Source organism: Pyxicephalus adspersus, chromosome 12, assembly GCF_032062135.1.
Source record: "Pyxicephalus adspersus chromosome 12, UCB_Pads_2.0, whole genome shotgun sequence".
NCBI classification, from domain to species: Eukaryota; Metazoa; Chordata; class Amphibia; order Anura; family Pyxicephalidae; genus Pyxicephalus; species Pyxicephalus adspersus.
Window position 1 is genome coordinate 21,285,248 of NC_092869.1, and position 17,883 is coordinate 21,303,130.

The 17,883-nt window shown below is 36.8% G+C and overlaps 1 protein-coding gene and 1 long non-coding RNA gene across 7 annotated transcripts in view; one reads left to right on the forward strand and one right to left on the reverse strand.

Annotated features, from left to right (window-relative positions):
- CDIN1 (CDAN1 interacting nuclease 1) overlaps positions 1-17,883 on the forward strand; it is a 217,221-nt gene that overhangs the window by 12,528 nt on the left and 186,810 nt on the right. The window lies entirely within an intron of this gene.
- Positions 6,409-17,883, reverse strand: part of LOC140342396 (uncharacterized) — a 20,813-nt gene continuing 9,338 nt past the window's right edge. Inside the window, exon 3 of the long non-coding RNA XR_011923070.1 lies at positions 6,409-6,647. This is a non-coding gene — a long non-coding RNA (uncharacterized lncRNA). The remainder of the gene's footprint in view (positions 6,648-17,883) is intronic.

Genomic DNA, 17,883 nt, shown 5'->3' on the forward strand with positions numbered 1-17,883 from the left:
GATAGGCAGCAGAAGGCACTATAGAAAGGCAGTGTGGAGTCCATGTCTCACCAAGGGGGATCCAAACAGTATTAGGTTGGTGGTATTAATGTGTGTGTTAGAATCCAGCTTCAATGACATTAAGGTCAGAAGATACTCCAGCAGAGCTTTTCCAGCACAGAAACAGAAGATATAGTGACCACAGGTAGGATGAAGATTATTAAATTGAGTACTTCTGTGAATAACTAATAATTTCTAATATGTTATATTTATTAGTAATTTATTGCTTGGATGGTGCTCTCCTGACTCTTGCTCATTTTGTTTATCAATGTTGACAGAGATCTGTTAATTTGATGTGTTGAAAGGTAGCCTTTAAAAATTTGGCTTTTACAATTTTTATTGCACAACAGCTACAAATTGATGTTGGAGGTTTCTGGGGCTCTGCTTTTTGTAACGAAGGCCCATGCATTTTAGCAATAAATGCACAGATGAAGTACATCTATATGAGCTGTTCTATCTGCCAAAGAATTTGTATTTCTGACCCTGTAGTCCAGAGATTTACACAGTTCTGCCACACAACACAGCCCTGTCTGGCAGAGCAGAAGACCTTATATTTTTTCAGCTGCTTCTCCTGTAACCCATACTAGTCTTATCCTTTCCACACCCAATGGCTGTCCAGTGAAAATAAAAACAGCAGAACAATGATGTGATCTCTATGTCACGCTTGCGTTTTCTCCTACCAGCACATGAGCACTAAAGCACAACTTATTGACTTCTTTTGTTTCTTCTCCATCTCCTAGTTCTGCTGTACAGTGAACTAAAATAGTTTCATACCTAGTTAAATTCAGATACTTGCACTATTCAATTTTAAAAAAACATAATAAGTAATAATAATGGGTAAATCTCTTTTTATTTGCATTTCATAAGGTAAATTCTAACAGTACAGTCATAAGAAAGAACAATATGCAAATAGAGCAATTGTACCTCCATAAAGACCATAGTAAGAAACAACTATTTGATATAAAACACTATTACAGGGGGAGTTGGGGAGCTAGAGGTGGGCAAACAGGTGGTGGGGATACCTGGGAATCGTAGTCTAAAAGAGAACCATAAAATCGAAGATGAATTATTGGGACAGGTGGGGGGGAGAAGGAGTACATCAGCCATATTGACCATCGGGAGGCAAATGCCTAATACGTAATAATAAAAAAGATCTAAATTAATTTGTGTTTTTTATATTTGCCTGGAGTTCAACTTAAACATTTGAAGAGTAGATCAAACTCCTGCTACGTGCCAAAAACTCTTAGCAGTAGTAGGTATATGTATGTATATATAGTGGAATTAGGCTTTAGGATATTAATTTTGTTTTGAACGACAAACACTTTTTCCCCTTTTAGACTAATGTTGATGGAAATAAGTAGCCAGAGCCAGTGACCTCTGCTAAAATAAATGAAATGAGCTGTTACGCCTTTACATGGAACAACTCCTTATTCCTCTTATTGTGTTCCTCAGATTGTGTGTTTCTGAGGTTGTAACATGATTTTTTTTTAAGATAAGTGTCTGTGTTTTGGTTTTGGAACCCAAATTGGCCAATGCCAATTATCTTGTGAATAGCACTATCCTGAGGGACTAAGATTCAAGCTCAACTTCATTTCACTTTGGACAAGTCACTTTGTCACATTGTACAGAATTAGATTGTAAACTCCTTAGGGTACAGACACATTTCTTCTCTTTGCTATAAATCTTTAGGTCTGTTTCTTTACAATAGCAATCTGGAGCCTTGCATTGGTGGTGACTTGTGCATTGTTGTGTTCCACACTTCTCATTGATTCCAAATTAGGAGAAGTTGACATGAGGCATCCATCATATGCTAGCCAGGCTGCTATGTGTGTGAGGACCACTCACATAGTAAATACTTGCCTCCCACAGAGACAAGCATCTGATGGCAGCACGTCTGTAAGTGGCCTGTCACAGTCACTGCCTCCATGCTATATAGACAACATTTTTAATATGTGTTACAATAGATAGAAAGATAATGTACTTTGGGTTTTCTTAGCTGGAAGCTTTAACTCACCCATTACCAAGTGGAGCTAAATCCTTAGTGGGAATGCCTCAAAAATGTCAGGGCTATATTGGAAAACCAATGATGCTTAGTGTTTTATGAGTCTAAATATTAGTTTTATGACTACAGTATTTCCACTTGTGGTTACTTTTTTTTATCAAATGAATTTCAAAAGTGAATACAAGCTGTGAATGCAGATTCACAATGGTAAAGATTAACTGTCATATACCACTTACTCATATATTTACTCAATGACTGTTACACACTAGGGATAACCAAAACTTGCCTGGTTGAGTTCCATAAATGTTTACCTCATTAAAAAATGCTGAACCCCATGAAATTCAATGTAAGGCAAATTCCGTAGTTAAATTTGAGTCATTTTTAGGGCTACAATAAACAGTACCGGTGCCTGTAGTCCATTTTAAATGCTTAACAATGCTGCAGCCAAATAGAGTAAGCATTGTCACCTGAGGAAAAAAAATGGCTGAGGATACTCTGAAATAGGTAGAAAAAAACATACAGTTTTAAAGAAAGCATAAAATATAAAAAAAGATCAGACTTTTACCCTTATTAACTTAAAGCGTACTTAAACTCAGAATTTTCACTTTACAAAAAAGAGTAGACAACCCTTTAATGTAAAGTAAAAATTCTGTTGTTTTTTTTAAAGGGTGCAGCACCCCTTCCTAATTCTTGATCACCTAGGTGATCGAGAATGAATGGGAGCACAAAGCATCTTGGGTGCACCTTCTGCATCCTGGGCATGCTCAGAAGGAGCCTTTTCGTGAAAAGGGAAAAAATTTGCCGTTGTCAATTAGATCGGCAAGTTTTTTTCCAACCTACGTCACCTGATCTCGTGCATGGGTCGGGTGACGTAGGAAGAAGAACCCGGAAGAAGCGTTGAAGATGGCGGCGCCCAAAGTGCCAGCCCAAAAGACGGATGCCGGGACTACGCGGGACCCGATGGAAAAGACCTCTGGATGGATCGGACTGCCCTGGGGTATTGAAGGTAAGTGTTTTTTTTTTTTTTGGTGTTTTGAGTTTAGTTCCTCTTTAACCAATATCATCATTGGTTTAAGGGTATGAGTTCTGATATACTTTCATCATAATCATATATTTTTGTTCTTTGTATATTCCCTATTGTTATGACAAATGTAAGCTTTTACAGTGTGCATTGTAGTGTGATATTGCCTGTATATTAGCATTATTAGCTCAAAACATTTATTAAAAGCAAGCCTGCTCCATGTGCCCTAGCTTGTTATACCAGAAATTAAAAACCCTGGCATGTGTGTTTTTAAAGTTACGGCTGTTGCAGCTTTGTTTTATTGATCCATGGGTATCATCTTGGTGATTGGTGTTCACAGTTCCATTTGATTGGGGCCAGATGGTAAAGTGTGCTAAATTCTTTTTTAGACTAGCCAGGATGAGTGTTCTTGCACATATTTTGTAATGGCTATTAAATATTACATGACTTAATTGATTTTTCTGTTTCTAAAACTAGTAACTCTTGAGTACATAAATGTGAGCAGAACACATGTCTGATCTATATTGTTCACTGGCTGACATCTGTTTAGGGAGTGTGTGATTGATTGCACAATGTAATGAATGCCATGTGAGATTCTGTAGTCAAAAGACTTTACTATATAAATATAGAGCCACTTACTATTTAATTTTGTAACCAAAAAATAAAGTTCAAGGTTTCAGGAAGCAATAGGCTTAATGCACTGTAACACACATGATAGGGGGATTTCTGGTGAGTGTTGGCTATTTATGTGTCATATGCGTTGCCAGGTCTAAATGTTTAAGGAGGTCTTGGTGGCATCCTGAAGCCTATTACATCTTTTACACTTGGTGATAGTTGTTGTGGCTAGATAGGTGGGACCTGAAGGGTAGGAGTGTGGAATTCAAGGCAGTTTTGGAAGTTCTTCAGTTGAGGTGCAGAGACTTCTAATTACTTAAGTGTTTTGTATTGAGCCTACAGAGACTGGTGTTGTCCATACATGTCCTATACAATCCAAACATGTTCTAAAAGGATCATAAATTATTATGCTATGTGATGCGTTCTTGTACACATATACCTGCCATAATACTTTATAGTGTTTCTCTGATTGCAGAACAATGTTCTAAACATTGCAGACTGAGCTGGGCTTTGAAATGTCTGCAACATAAGAAACGACAAGGGTTCAACTCAATCAACCCTTTATATACATTTAGACCTTTTTTGTGTGGATATTAATGTGTGACTTTTCATGTAGTGAGTTCTGCAAGTTGCGACTAGTAAATTGATTTTGCCACCACAGGGTCACCTATTCACATAAGGCAGACTGTAAACAAAAAGAGTAAACACACTTACTTTCTGCCTAGTTGAAACAATGCCACTTGCTGCTTCCTGACCTGTACATCTATTCCAAACTCAATGGTGTCTAAAATATCTGCTAACCTTCCACTTGCTGTGATTTGTTTTCAGTGGCTTGTACATCACTACTGGAAATAGGAGACAGTGGGAGCAAGGAACCACAGAATATGGAAGGGTCAAATATATGGAGTGGTCAGGGAGCAGCAAAGTGATGGCTTCTTCACTGCTATCCAGCTCCTGCTTGTTTTCTCCACATCCTGCTCAGTCAAGATTTCAGGCTTTACACCAGGCCAGAGGTTGCAAACCCTGTCTGATTCTGGGAGAAGAGTTTTCTTTGGGGGTATTTTTGTTATGGCTAGCTGTGATAAGAATGCTGGGGAGATTTTGGGAGATGATTGGTAATGTAGTGAAAGCAAAGTTAACCATAGCAATCAAATGATAATACTTATTTATTTATTTATACTTTATTTATTTATACTCAGTATTAACAAATTAAAAATAATGGATTAAAGGATAAAATCTACCTCATCGTTTTTTTTTTGTATACTGATCCAGTGTAAGAGGTGGAAATAGGGAGAGATGTTCAGTTCTTCACTGGATTTCTTTTCCCTGCTGTTTTGTTGTTTGACTTCTGTACACGATGCTCATATTGTTGGCAGTCTTTCAGCGGACCGTAATATAAATCATTGATTCTAGCAGCATGGGGGCAGCTGAAATGTGGCCTCTGGCATCTCATTCTCCCCAGGAAAGATTCCAAGTGGCCTCATGGTACAGTTAGAGCAAGCGACCTTACTGGCGACACAAAAGATCAAACTACAGGTTCTTAAGCACTGTATTTACTCTTTAACCCACAACATCTCTAGCTCCCTGGTGGCGCTTGAAATTACACTTACACAAGTCTGTCACTTGTATTTCTCTAATTTAATACGTTCACAGAAAAGCTGTTTTTTTGTATAGTTCATCTGTTCCTGCTGTTCCAGTCTGGAGTTAGAGGAACTGGAAAAGAGCAAATAATGTGAGCCAGGGAAAAATTGAAAATGTACTTTTATTTGTGGAGTGATGCAAACAACTGTCTTGCCATTCATTATTGCATGGCTGACTATATAGGTTCTCATGTTCAAAGATGACCTTTTTTTTCAAGTGTTGGTTCAACAAGTATATGTAAAATAAACAGAAAGGATTGAAAGGCAGTTAAAACATAAATTTTACTTATACCTTATAAAATAATGAACAGTTTGTTATAAAATAAATGTGGAAGGGCCAAAAAGGCACCAGACAAAGTATTGCTATTGCATTAAATAAACTCAGGTATACAATAGAAAGCATAGTCGTCCCCGTCCCAACGTGTTTTGCCGTTAGACTTCCTCAGGGGAGGTAGAGACATACAGTATAAACTAATACACAACAAAGCATAATAGGGTATTAGTTACAATTATATGAAAGTAAAAAAACAATTACATATTAATTATCTTATAAATCTCATTACAATGCAGATGATATATAATAAACAACTTAATTCAGCTTTATGTAATACAGGCAAGTGAATCTGAATTTAAAATGGTGGTTATGTAAATATATAAAAGTGAAGATGGTAATAAAAACAGTGCTACAATTAATTCTGTATAAAACTGTAGATGCTGTAAATATGTCACTCAAAGATTACCGCATTTTCTGACTTGAATGACAGCTGTGTTCGTATTATGTTCACCTCTCCTTGTTTCCTTCCTACTTTTTAGTGGAAGGAGATCAAATATTAGGTCAAGAACCTAATGTAGAGGAATATATTATTTTGCTCATCTCCTTCAGTACGTCATCGACAGATTGACAGCAAAGTTGGACAGGGCAGAACAGGCAATATTCTTGCTGTATTTTGGTAGTAGAGCTGTTTTTGGTTTGAAACCTTATCTATTCCACCTCCAGGCAAAGGAGTGACTTTACACAGTTCTTTACACATTTTTAAAACGTTTCTAACCAATACTCAATCCCATTCTTTTCGTGGACTAATGTACTGAACGATTTTTTTAATGTAGGGTTGAGCAAATCAGTGAAGATTTTGTCATCCATATTGAAAACTGTAATTTGACCATAAAGTAGAACTAAAGTGTTTTTTGCAGAAAGGGACAAAAGATAACAACCTTCTGCAATAACTGTTCTTACCTGCCTTATTGCCACCCAGCTGTCAAACTTGTTCTCAGGACAGCCAATCAAGATGGCCAAAGATCATCTTCAGGAAAAAAAAAGTAGAAGGAAGCCCTGTGACGGAACAGGAATAGATAGGTAAATAAATGAAGCTTTAGTTCCATTTATAAATGCCTTTAAAGGTTTCCTTAGCCCATAATGTTTACATTTTTAATGCCTGCTTTAAAACGCCTAGAAATACTTACAAACTTCCATAAATACATTTTTGGGTATTTTGAGGCTTTTGAACTGCTGTGTTAAAGCCCTTAAACACAATCAAGGCTGGTATTGATGTTTAAAAACATCTAAAAAAATAACATCTGGTCTTTTTTGTGCAGAAAAAGGGTCTACTGATAACTGTTATGGTACTGCAAAAAGGAGACTTGGTTTTTTCTATCACTTTGGAGCAGCATCTCCAAAAAAAGAAAGGTCTTGTGCAGACTTGCAAATGCAGCCCTGGACAGCATGGTTAAAACTTAAATTTGTGCCCTTCCCGACCCTAAATGTCTCCCCATTCTCACAACACGTGCTACTCATTCATTATCAGTTCCCACATAATTAGCATCATTAGGCAGCACATTATGTTCATTACAGGCATATAGATAATCCCATTACACAGTATAATGTGCCTTACTCAGCATCATTTTGAAGCAGTGTGCCCCTTGTAGGTGTTGGGATTTTCTAAACTAATATACTAGTGCTAGCATAAATATTATAGCACTCTGGAGTACAACATTTAAATGTAAAGGCACTTAAAAGCCTGAGGAGGTAAATTCCCAATTTCATAAGGGGCTACTAAAATAATGAGATTAGAATGTACAAAGTTACCCTTGCCACCTGATGCCTGGGATGTCTCTAATGATAATTTGGTAAACTGTGCAGTGAAATACATTTTTTTTTTACAAACACAGTTTATATGTGGACATTGATGCTTTCCTCTTATGTCTAAAGATTGTAAATTAGGTTCAGTAGAATATCTATGCCAGCATGCAGTGCTACTGATGGGTACATACCGGTATTAGCAGTACTAATATTGAGTAAAGTTGAAAGTTGACTGACAGGTAACTAGTATTATAAGAAGGATGTCACTAAGAGAAAATGTTGAATGTTTAATAAAAATTATTTGGGATATCAAAGGCTACACAAACATTGGGTTGTACAACAAAGTAATCATGAGGCAATGCTAACAACATTTTGTATTATATTTTAAAATGTGTAAGTATGTACATATGTGACGATTTGTATTGTGTACTACCATTGGGGTCTCCTTTTTATATTCATTTTGTCTTCACAAAGGGGATAGGCATTTTTCAGCCATCTACAAGAAAATGTATGTTTCACCAGTGTTGATGCGATTAAAATAATAAAAACATCTTTGATTCTTTGGTACATTAAGTTTGGCAGATCAAGTGCAAGTAGATAGTGATATATGAGAAAAAGGTGGGTAACAAGGGGTAAAAACTGATAGAGAGGAGGGAAGATTATTGTAAAATAAAGTGTGTAAATAGGGGTAAAATATCCATGCAGTGAAGAATCGGGTGATAAATTGGTGCTCAGGTAAAGGAAAGTATGGATGAAGATTTCTGACTTTAAAGTGTACGTTATATGTGTACCCAAAACTTTTTAGAAAAGTTAAAACTCATATGAACTAGAGTAAGGCTGAGACAAATAGTTTCAGGAGGAGAACAGCAATGGCATATTTCTTTAATATCAGATTTCATTTGGACGCTAAACTGATTTACACATAACCTTTACTTGTTTTAATACTAAGGCTGTGTTCAGACTGGTGGTGAAGTTTTGGTACAGTTACTGCTGCCAGAGGAGAGACACTACATCAAGCATCCACCTGTGGAAGCCCAATAAAGAAAGAAAGGGAGCCTCAGTAAACAAAACTAACCAGCTGTTAAATTTGTCAACGCTGTTTTTTTTAAGGACCAGCACTGTGGGCCTGTGGCCAAGTGACTGGCAAAGTTCCTGCCATCAGAAGCTGCATGGGAACACTTCTTCTTGCTGTGGATCTGAACCTGGCTATTAGGTTAACACTTCTACTGCGAGTTCTTCAAAGGTTTTCCGAGTTTACTAGTAACGTTAACATATATTCCTTCAAAATAAATTTGAATTTAAACAGAATGGAAAAAAAAGACCCTAAATGTTTTCCTGGTTTCTTTTCACAGTGGGAGAAGAAGTTTTTTCCTCTTCCATTCAATCATCACAGAATCTGATAAAAAAACAAATTAGTTTTCCATGTCGGATATTTAGGGGTCTAGTTAAAAAGCAGTGAGTCTGACATTTACTGAAACATTTCCTGATAATGTTCCAGGTTCATTCATTTCAAAAGCAGTGGTTGATTCCCCACCTGGGAATGTTTCAGTTAAAGTCAGAACCACTGCTTTATAAAGGGACACCCCTTATGTTTTTCCTAATGATCTGCCCTCAAAAAAGGACTAAACTCTTAAGCTGCGTACACACTTCCAATTATTATCGTTGGTAAACGAACGACAAACAATCCTGCACGATATCTTCGAACGATCGTATAGCACCGATCCTGTACATACAGATAACGACGCGGTCGTCCAATCGTATCCGCCGGTCTGGTCGTTCATTTCCAACGACTATCCTCGTTCGTTGGCGTCGTTGGTTACTTTTTTTAAGAACGATTTTTGTCCAATCGGTCGTTCGCCGTTTGTTCGTCCTTCATTTCCAACGATAAAAATTGGACGTGTGTACACAGCTTTAGTTTTGCTACAGTCAGCAACACAGAATTATAAAGAGAGTATGTGTTATATTAGTTGCTGGGATACTGTGTGTCTGCTGTGTGTGAATACATTGATGGAAGAAATTATGCAGGATCAGAAGCTACAATATGAAATCTATATGAAAGTGCAAACATAAAAACCAGATTTTCAAAAGTTCATTCTCATGAATTACACTTTTGTGTTTATCCACGTAGACTGATTATTTAATACATTTCAATCATCTGTGTATGTAAGGACCAAGAGTTTAGGGACCATCCCTGTATAGAAGTCTAATGGCACCTTTACTAGAGATTTGTCCACAGTAGAAATGCACTAAAACGTATAATGCAGATGACATGGCACTTTGAACTCAACTCAAATTCTGAAATCAATCCTTAATATGAATTCTACATTAGGTATCATTGGTATTATTGGGCACATAATCTTCCTGGTTTCTTGTTTATGTCTAGCTCTAGGCTAATTGCATATACCTTATTCTGATGTTTGGACATACATGACTGTACCAACTGCATATGTGCCCTTTATGTAACTGAAAGTAAATGGACTAGTGATAAATAGGCAAGGATGTCTGATTGATCACTGATTTCTGAGCAGTTCTATTTTTCCACACTGCTAACTTTATTGCCCTCCTAACTGCTGCACACTGATAATCACTATGTTCTTGAGCTTCAGGGGTGCATCTACTTTGTGTAGAGCAAATGCACTGTCAATGGATGGTCTTGCCTTTTCACCCATTCATAATCCGATGTGTTTTACGTTTTACTGCACAGAGCTACTTTCACATTACTTACACTCTGTTAAGATTAGAAGATTATGTATTGGTCTTTTTGTAATTACCTCTCCATGGTGTTCATTGATTTTGTACTTCTTATAGATAGTAAAAAATGTGTTAGTTGGTAAATTGGGTTATTTTGTTAAATATATTTTATGATTTTATTTAGTTTATGCACCCCGAGCTTGGTTATTTGAAATTTTCATTGGAAATTGATTTTGAAAATGCTGTTACGTTAAATTTAGCTGCACTTTTCAAATAGGCTGTTTGTTCAGTGACGGGTAAGCATGACAAATAACGGCTCTGTTCATATATTTTGTAGCAGAGGTTGATGTGTGTAGTGATTTGCTTAATATTGTTTACTGAGTCAACCATTGTGATGTATGAAAGAAGACAGGAGTGTGCTAAAAATGTCTTAATTGTGTTATGTTAAAATTAGAAATCCCTCTGTACATGTGACACAGCGCATTAATTCACTGATGGGTTGGATGCCTGGTGTATGGAGCGTTTACATTGAAGGGTACACTGGTTACACACATAGTACATTGTGTAGTATGGTGAGATGACAGACAGCCTCTGGCAATTGTTCATCAGATTCTTTTGTATGCAAAATGTACCCTGTATTTCATCTTTCTCTGTGTGAAACATTTTGATCAAGACGCTTATGTTTTAGTGCACAAATATTGATACTTGCATTGTAAATAGAACAGTCCATGCTATATTGATTAATGTAGACCTGTTGCCATCACATTACCATCAATTAACCTCAGTCTGTAAAGACAGCATGAAACAGTGTGTAGTATAGTACCTCAAGCTTTTACCTAACTCAATGGAAATTATATCAGATTTTTTTTATATCACATGCATGGGAATGGTCTTCTGGGAGCTGAACCCTATTAATCCTTTACATAGTGCTAATCATTAAACAGCACTATTGCCTCATATTCATGAGCATATTAAGGAATAATTAGTTTCTGACTGAAATAGAGTATTTGTTGTTCTACCGTAAATTCTGAAGTCTTCAATTTTGAAGAACTTCCAGCCTTACTATTACCAACACATATTTCTTTAATTAGGAAAACTTTTTTAAATGTATTCTTGTGATTATAAAGACATACTAATACATGGTATCAAAATGAGGGTCAATGTTTCTTTTGTAATAATTTTGCATGTAAATATATAAACTTAGTAGTCCATTTATTAGGCACAGTGGAACGCTGAACAAAATTTGGCACTCTAATGGCTTTAAGACCCAGTTTTAAAATAAATAAATAAATAATAAATAAAAATGTGGGAAGAATGCATGGCAATGTGACTGGAGTTTCCTCTAATCACTGTGTTCTATCAGCAGCAGAGAAAACGCCATGATTTATCGGGGACTCCTCTTCACATTCTACTTAATATAAATAAGCCATAAAATGTGAGCTACAAGGTGGATTATTTGTAAAGTGGAGAACAATTTCCAATCTCCATCATAAATGGGCCCCCTTAAATGGTTTTCATATCTGTTAATATAATTCATAAATTCTCAATGCATCACCTATGTCCCTTTTTACATGCAGTTATCCAGACTGTAATCGTGTTCTACACAATATGTTCCTTAGCAGCTTTTCAAAGTTCTTTTCATAAAGAGTTGAATAGATCTAAAACCTGACACAAATGTGTACTTGTATTTGGCCAGTAAAAAGCATTGAATCTAAAAAAATAAAAAATATAAAAGTAATTTTCCTCATTAAGTACTCTCCCCGGGTGGACCACATGCTAGAAGAGCTGCTGCACAATCCTGCCACACATAACATTTTTGTTTCAGATTTGCAGAATTTGCCAGTAACTGCATAGTAAAAGTATGTATGATCAGTGATAAATAAAGGGATTCTTGGTAGGGGTTCAGAGTGTGTTATCTTTGTAATGTGTTATATAGCATATTTGATTTTTAAATTTGAATTTGTGGAATATACCAGAAAAAGAAATGTTTTTTTTTTCTCTTTTATATTTCACATGCTTGATGCCCTTAAGTTCCACTTGTGAAACTAATATTTTTGACTTAAAAATCATAGCTAACGAATAGTAATTTTCACTTTTTCACATTTTTCACTTTGATTCACATGTTGCTTTAAATATACACTAGCTGACTCAGAAGCTTAAAGTGTAACTGCACCTTACCTGAACATATTATGATGCTTCTCCTTCCAATGTTTTGCTCCTTGGTTCATAAATATATATATATATATATATATATATATATATATATATATATATATATATATATATATATATATATATATGAGGATGCATAGTGACTTGCCATATTCTGAGTTGGACCTGCATTCATCATTTACATTTTTTTGAAATGTATTAAATGATTGTACCCCATGCTTTGGCAGATTACAAACTTTCCATCACATTGCATAGAGAGTTTAAAATGCATTCAGAGGCCTGGCTCAGGACATTTTTGTAAGGTCTGCAGGCTTATCAGTTATTTCTCTGGATCATATGATGAGAGAAGGGGCTGACAGCAGGGGATGTTGAGAATCTTGAAATATGTACAGTATGTGTAAACCATTAAACATTACAATGTTTATGTATTTCTGTTACAGTTGCTTTATGATTTACATACATGTGACTCAATTTCATCTTTACATTTACCTCTGTCACCAACTTGTTGCTGAACGCTGAATTTTCATGTTCACACTGCGAATTCATTGTAACATGATTCTAATTCCTAACCAGATGAACAGTTGTTTCTCTATATATATCACAGTGGTGTAATAAGCGGTTTGTGTTATCATTGTTTGTTGTTTAGGTTCCTTTCTAGCTTTGGTATTTAACGCAGTCCTGTAGAAACCTATTCTTCACTAAGAACTATGTAACTTGAAATGTAGAGTATGGTACACAGAAGAAGTACTACATAGATTTCAGACAATATTCTGTGCTTTTATTTGGAAAATTGTGCTGTCCTCTGCATATGATTTGGTTGAAATGGTGCTGCAGTTCCAGTTCATACGCTTTGGTAATAGATTTTAGTAATGTTCTAATACTTTGTCAAAATTGTCTTCTCCTACAGGCTGTTGTGTTTTGTTTGCCGGTGTTAGAATGTTACTGTCTATTTAACCCTGAGTGAGCTTAATTCCCTACTGATTTGGATCTGTTCAGAGGGAGCTGTTTAATGACTGTTGCTTTCTTTTGTTCTACTTCATTTAAACAGGAGGCAAAAATACCATACTAAGTAAATGTGAGTAAATGCTGGAGTGGGATGACAGCTTATGAGCAGGAGCTCAAGCACAGCCGGCCACATAACACAGATGTCTAGAGGAGTCATCTGCCAGCTATGCTTATCCCATGATGCTGTATTCTCCCTGGGTGATAGCATTCGACACAGTGCTGTCAATGATGCAAATTGCACAATAGAAGAGGATGCAGATAGTGAGCCCCTGCCGTGTAGCACTGCCCTGTTCACTGCTGAGATAGCAAGAGACACCAAAGAAGTGGTACTCTGAGCTCTGGGGGCCGGGAAAGGTCATGCAATGATGGTCATTTGAATTGGAAATTGTCTGCTCTCTTGATTCTCAAAGCCTGTTGTTACTGCTGGGATGGACAGACGCTGGGTGCCTTCTATGAAAGATTACTAAATATGCTGTATTATATTCATTTATTGTAGAGCATAACAAGAAAAATTTATATTTCTTCCAGCGCTACTGTAAATTTGTGTGTTGTGGACTTTCACGTGAAGCCAATATCAAAAAAAAAAATGGAAATACTGTTCTATGCTAAGGTTTACATCAACTCAATCTTAACAAATGTAACATTTAATTTTTTCTCTCAAATCTTCATGTGGGAAGATATTACAATTATATTGTAGATTTTATGTCTAAATAAAAAAAGAATATAGGGCCTATTTATTCTCCAGAAAATGCTGTTATGTATACACAAATAATAGCATTTTTCACCATTTTTAAAAGTATGTATCGGCTAAAAAAATGCCACTTTTTGGCAGAAGCACAACATCAAAATTTCAACAGATGGTGATCACCATATCAGCCTAATCACTACTTTATAGTTTGCTAGAAAGTTTTCACCACTTTGTAAGTGGGGGAACCATAGGCCACATTTGACATTAGTGCTGTTTGTTACAAACGCAAGGATTGTGGTAGTTACAGCCGCAGTGTCTATGCTTGTTGATCATACCTTTTGAAAGTGGCAATTGCATCTAGTTACTATTTAAATGCATGGAGCTTCTGATCTCCAATTTAGGTTAATTACTATCTTGCAGTTCATTACTGTTTGTGAATGTAAAACTCTGATTGTCTTTTTTTAAAAAAGATTTAAAGTGGTTTAAAGTGGCGAATAAAGAAACAGATTTGTTATCTGATTGACACTTCTTTTTGATAGACCCCTTGTGGCGTGATGTGAATAATACAGTAGACTTTGTATTGTCTTTAAAATATTCTTTAAAATCGAAGGGTGGTCAAAATTACTTATCAGAAAGCATTCTAAAAGCAAGTACAGATACACAATAATTGTACCTGGAAATTAATATAAACTCTCTGTAACCACAGTAAAAATGTGGGCACTCACTGGTTCTAATTTGCAAGTTCACTAGGCAGCAAATCTTTTACATTTGGCAGATCGCTATATGGGTAAAGATTTCAATGTATATGGCTTTCCCTTTATATGTTTAAATGGTTGTGTCTATGGCTGTCCCTTATATATGTATAAATGCATGCAGGGTAGGAGAATAGCTGACACACTGTTTCATTAAGGACAACAAACCTAAAACACGGTGCATTCATAGAACATAAAGAGACTCCAAAACATAAGAGGCAGTCACTGGATATTTTGAGCTGAAAACAGATGCTAGAATCGCCTAGACACTTTTCTCAGAAATATGTACATACATTTATATATATATTTTTTTAATGGAAATAACCATTTTAATTCCTGGTGCCCCATAGGTGGCCTGCCAGTGCTTACTGTACTTCCTACTGTACTTCAGACCTTCATTGAGCTCTAAAGACCATTTCAGACTTGTGGTTTACTGCAGCGTTCTACCACTCCGCCTCCAACCGCTCCTATTGAATTGGAATTGCTTGGGAAATATTTAATGCAGGCACTTGCGCACGGCTGTGGATGAAGTGGATTGGATTGATGTAGTTCCTGGAAATGGCAAGTTGCTTCTGGCTGCACAATTGCTTTTTGTCCTCTGAAGGAAGAATTGTGGCGCACTTATAACTTGTGCAAACACATTGCGGTATAATTTGCCTCTTCTGGCACATATCAATAATTTGCTATATGCCTGAGAGCTGCTTAATGCTCTGTTTTCCACCACAAGTGTGAAAGCGTCCTTAAAGAGTGTTATCCATAGACATTGGCAAGTGCTTTGTAACATTGTTTGCCTCACACATGGTAAAATGTCTGTTGACTATCTTCCTCCTCGGTGTTTGGTGACATGTTTCCTTATACATTATTATGAATTGTGTGTAAAAACTTTGTGTAAGGACATACTAATACTTTGGAGAATGTGTCCTTGGGCTATTTCCACTCATTTTCCTATCTACAAGTTTTCTATAATCAGGTAAAAAAAGTGGGCGGGCAAGACCCTTTCAATTTTTTAGCTCCTAGTTATTCATGCCACAGGTATCCAGTAACCTCTATTATTGTGTTCAGTGTTCTACCTTCCCCCTATACGTTGCCCTAACTTTCTAATGCCCAGCTTGTTAGAATGTACAATTTTTCCATTTTTTTATATTTTGCCTCAACAGTCCAGGGCTATGTATTAGGTAATCCAACTGCCTAGTGTTCCATATTTAACAGTGTATTCCCTTGTATGTATAGTATGATTAATGTGGTGTAACACGGTTAGACTTAGTTCACATTAGCAGCAAAAAATTGGGCCATTTACTGTTCCCAAGTGACTACTAGTAACTGCTAGGCCTAGTGGTGGGCTTTTTCAGGCCTAGCAGTTTTTCAAGCAGCAGTGGTTTCTGGTGAGAGGAAAGTGAGGGGTAAAAGCAGCAAATGCTACCTTACTGCCAATGTGAATTCAGCCTAGCTTCATATGTCACCTCCTAGCTCTCCTAGCTTGATCTGTCCACAAACTGAGCCCAGTGAGTCCCACGCTTGCTCAGCTTTCCTCTTCTTTACGATGCTCACCTTCCATCAAGTGCTGATCTAATTGGGGACACGTAAGATTGAGCACTTTTTTACATTATAGGAAAGTTTCCTGATGATAAATTCCCGATGTTGGACATGCGCAAAAGGAGCAGACCACAACCACCTGGGATATGTGACACAAATACCTCGGGAGGCTGCAGATTTACCCTTCAGTCTTTGCCACCATGGCAGTAAAGACAGAAAGGGAAGGGTCCACCCCAAAAACAAAACCAAAACATTTAAATATTATATAAAAGGAGAAAGTCACCTTTTATATGCTTTAAGAGTGATAGCTGTGTGTGTAATGTCTGCTTGTCATGTTCTGCAACCTAACAACTCACTTTGTTCAATTCTTTAGATCTTCTAAATTGTTGGTTGTAATTACTTTCAATTTGTAGGGTACACAGGGGACCTTCATAGCTACTATTAACCAAAATTTCTTTAAAGAATTTCAATATATGGGGATCATAAGTTTACCAAACTATAATTGTAATACTATGCTACAATTTCTGCTTCTGTTCTTTGAACCCCAATTTATCTGGAATGGGGGGTGCAGGAAACTGAAAATGTAGGTACAAGTGGGGGACACCTGTGGCTAACACCCTCCAAACTCTCATCTCCATTGCATCATTACAACATAAAAATCTCTGCCCATCAAAACACGCTGCCCTGTTACACATGACTGTACCCTACCAGTACCTGAACCCCAATTGTGTTTTTATAGACAGAGTTTTTTTATGTTCTAATGATAAGATAGTGATGAAATTGTAGGATGTGTTATCCATAGATGTTGAAATTTTTAAAAGCTGGGGTGCTGAAATTGTGGTTACTACTATGAGTGTTCCCTGTGCACTTTGAAAATGTCAAGTCATTATGACATCTGGTTTAGGAGATATTAAGGTTTGTACAGAGAGAGATGTAAGGCTGCACAATGACATGCTGTTACACACAGACTGCTCTGATGACGTCATTACACATGCCCACTGTGCAGATATATTGTTACTGAAGACTCAGCACAGCTAGCGAATAGGGGAGGGACAGCCTGGCTCCCTCCGCCTGGCTCCTATCATCAATCAGCTCTTTTCAGCTGAGAAAGCAGCCCTTGTCTGTTCAGAGGATTAGAATTGCTGATAAGAGCCAGGGGGAAGAGGCATGGCAGCTGGGCGGCCCACCCACCAAAAACAGGCTGGGGAGAACTATGAATGTCTTTAATGGGGTTTAATAAGACAGTGTAGACAGCTTTGATGATGTGTAAAATGCTGTATCCCAGGACCAGCAATCTCATTTCACCCTGTTCAAAACATTTACAGAGATCAACCCAGATTTTTTTTTAAATGGGTGAGAAGAAATTGTAGGTGGGTGGCAGCCCCTGTATTGTGACCCAACTCTTCAGTAACCACCCAAAAACAGTTGGTTGCTAAAAAGGGCCAGATACTGCACCTGGCTAAATAGGGCTGCGGAGAACACTGCATTTAGAACAATGGCAGATAACTTTGGGCTGACTGTTGGTAGGGTATACCATGTCTGTGTTTTTCTTAAAAAAAAAAAAAAAAAAAAAACATAACAGGAAAGTAAATGCAAAATGACGAAATCTTTATTTTCCAGTCCTCATACAGTATGTTAAATCCTAAAG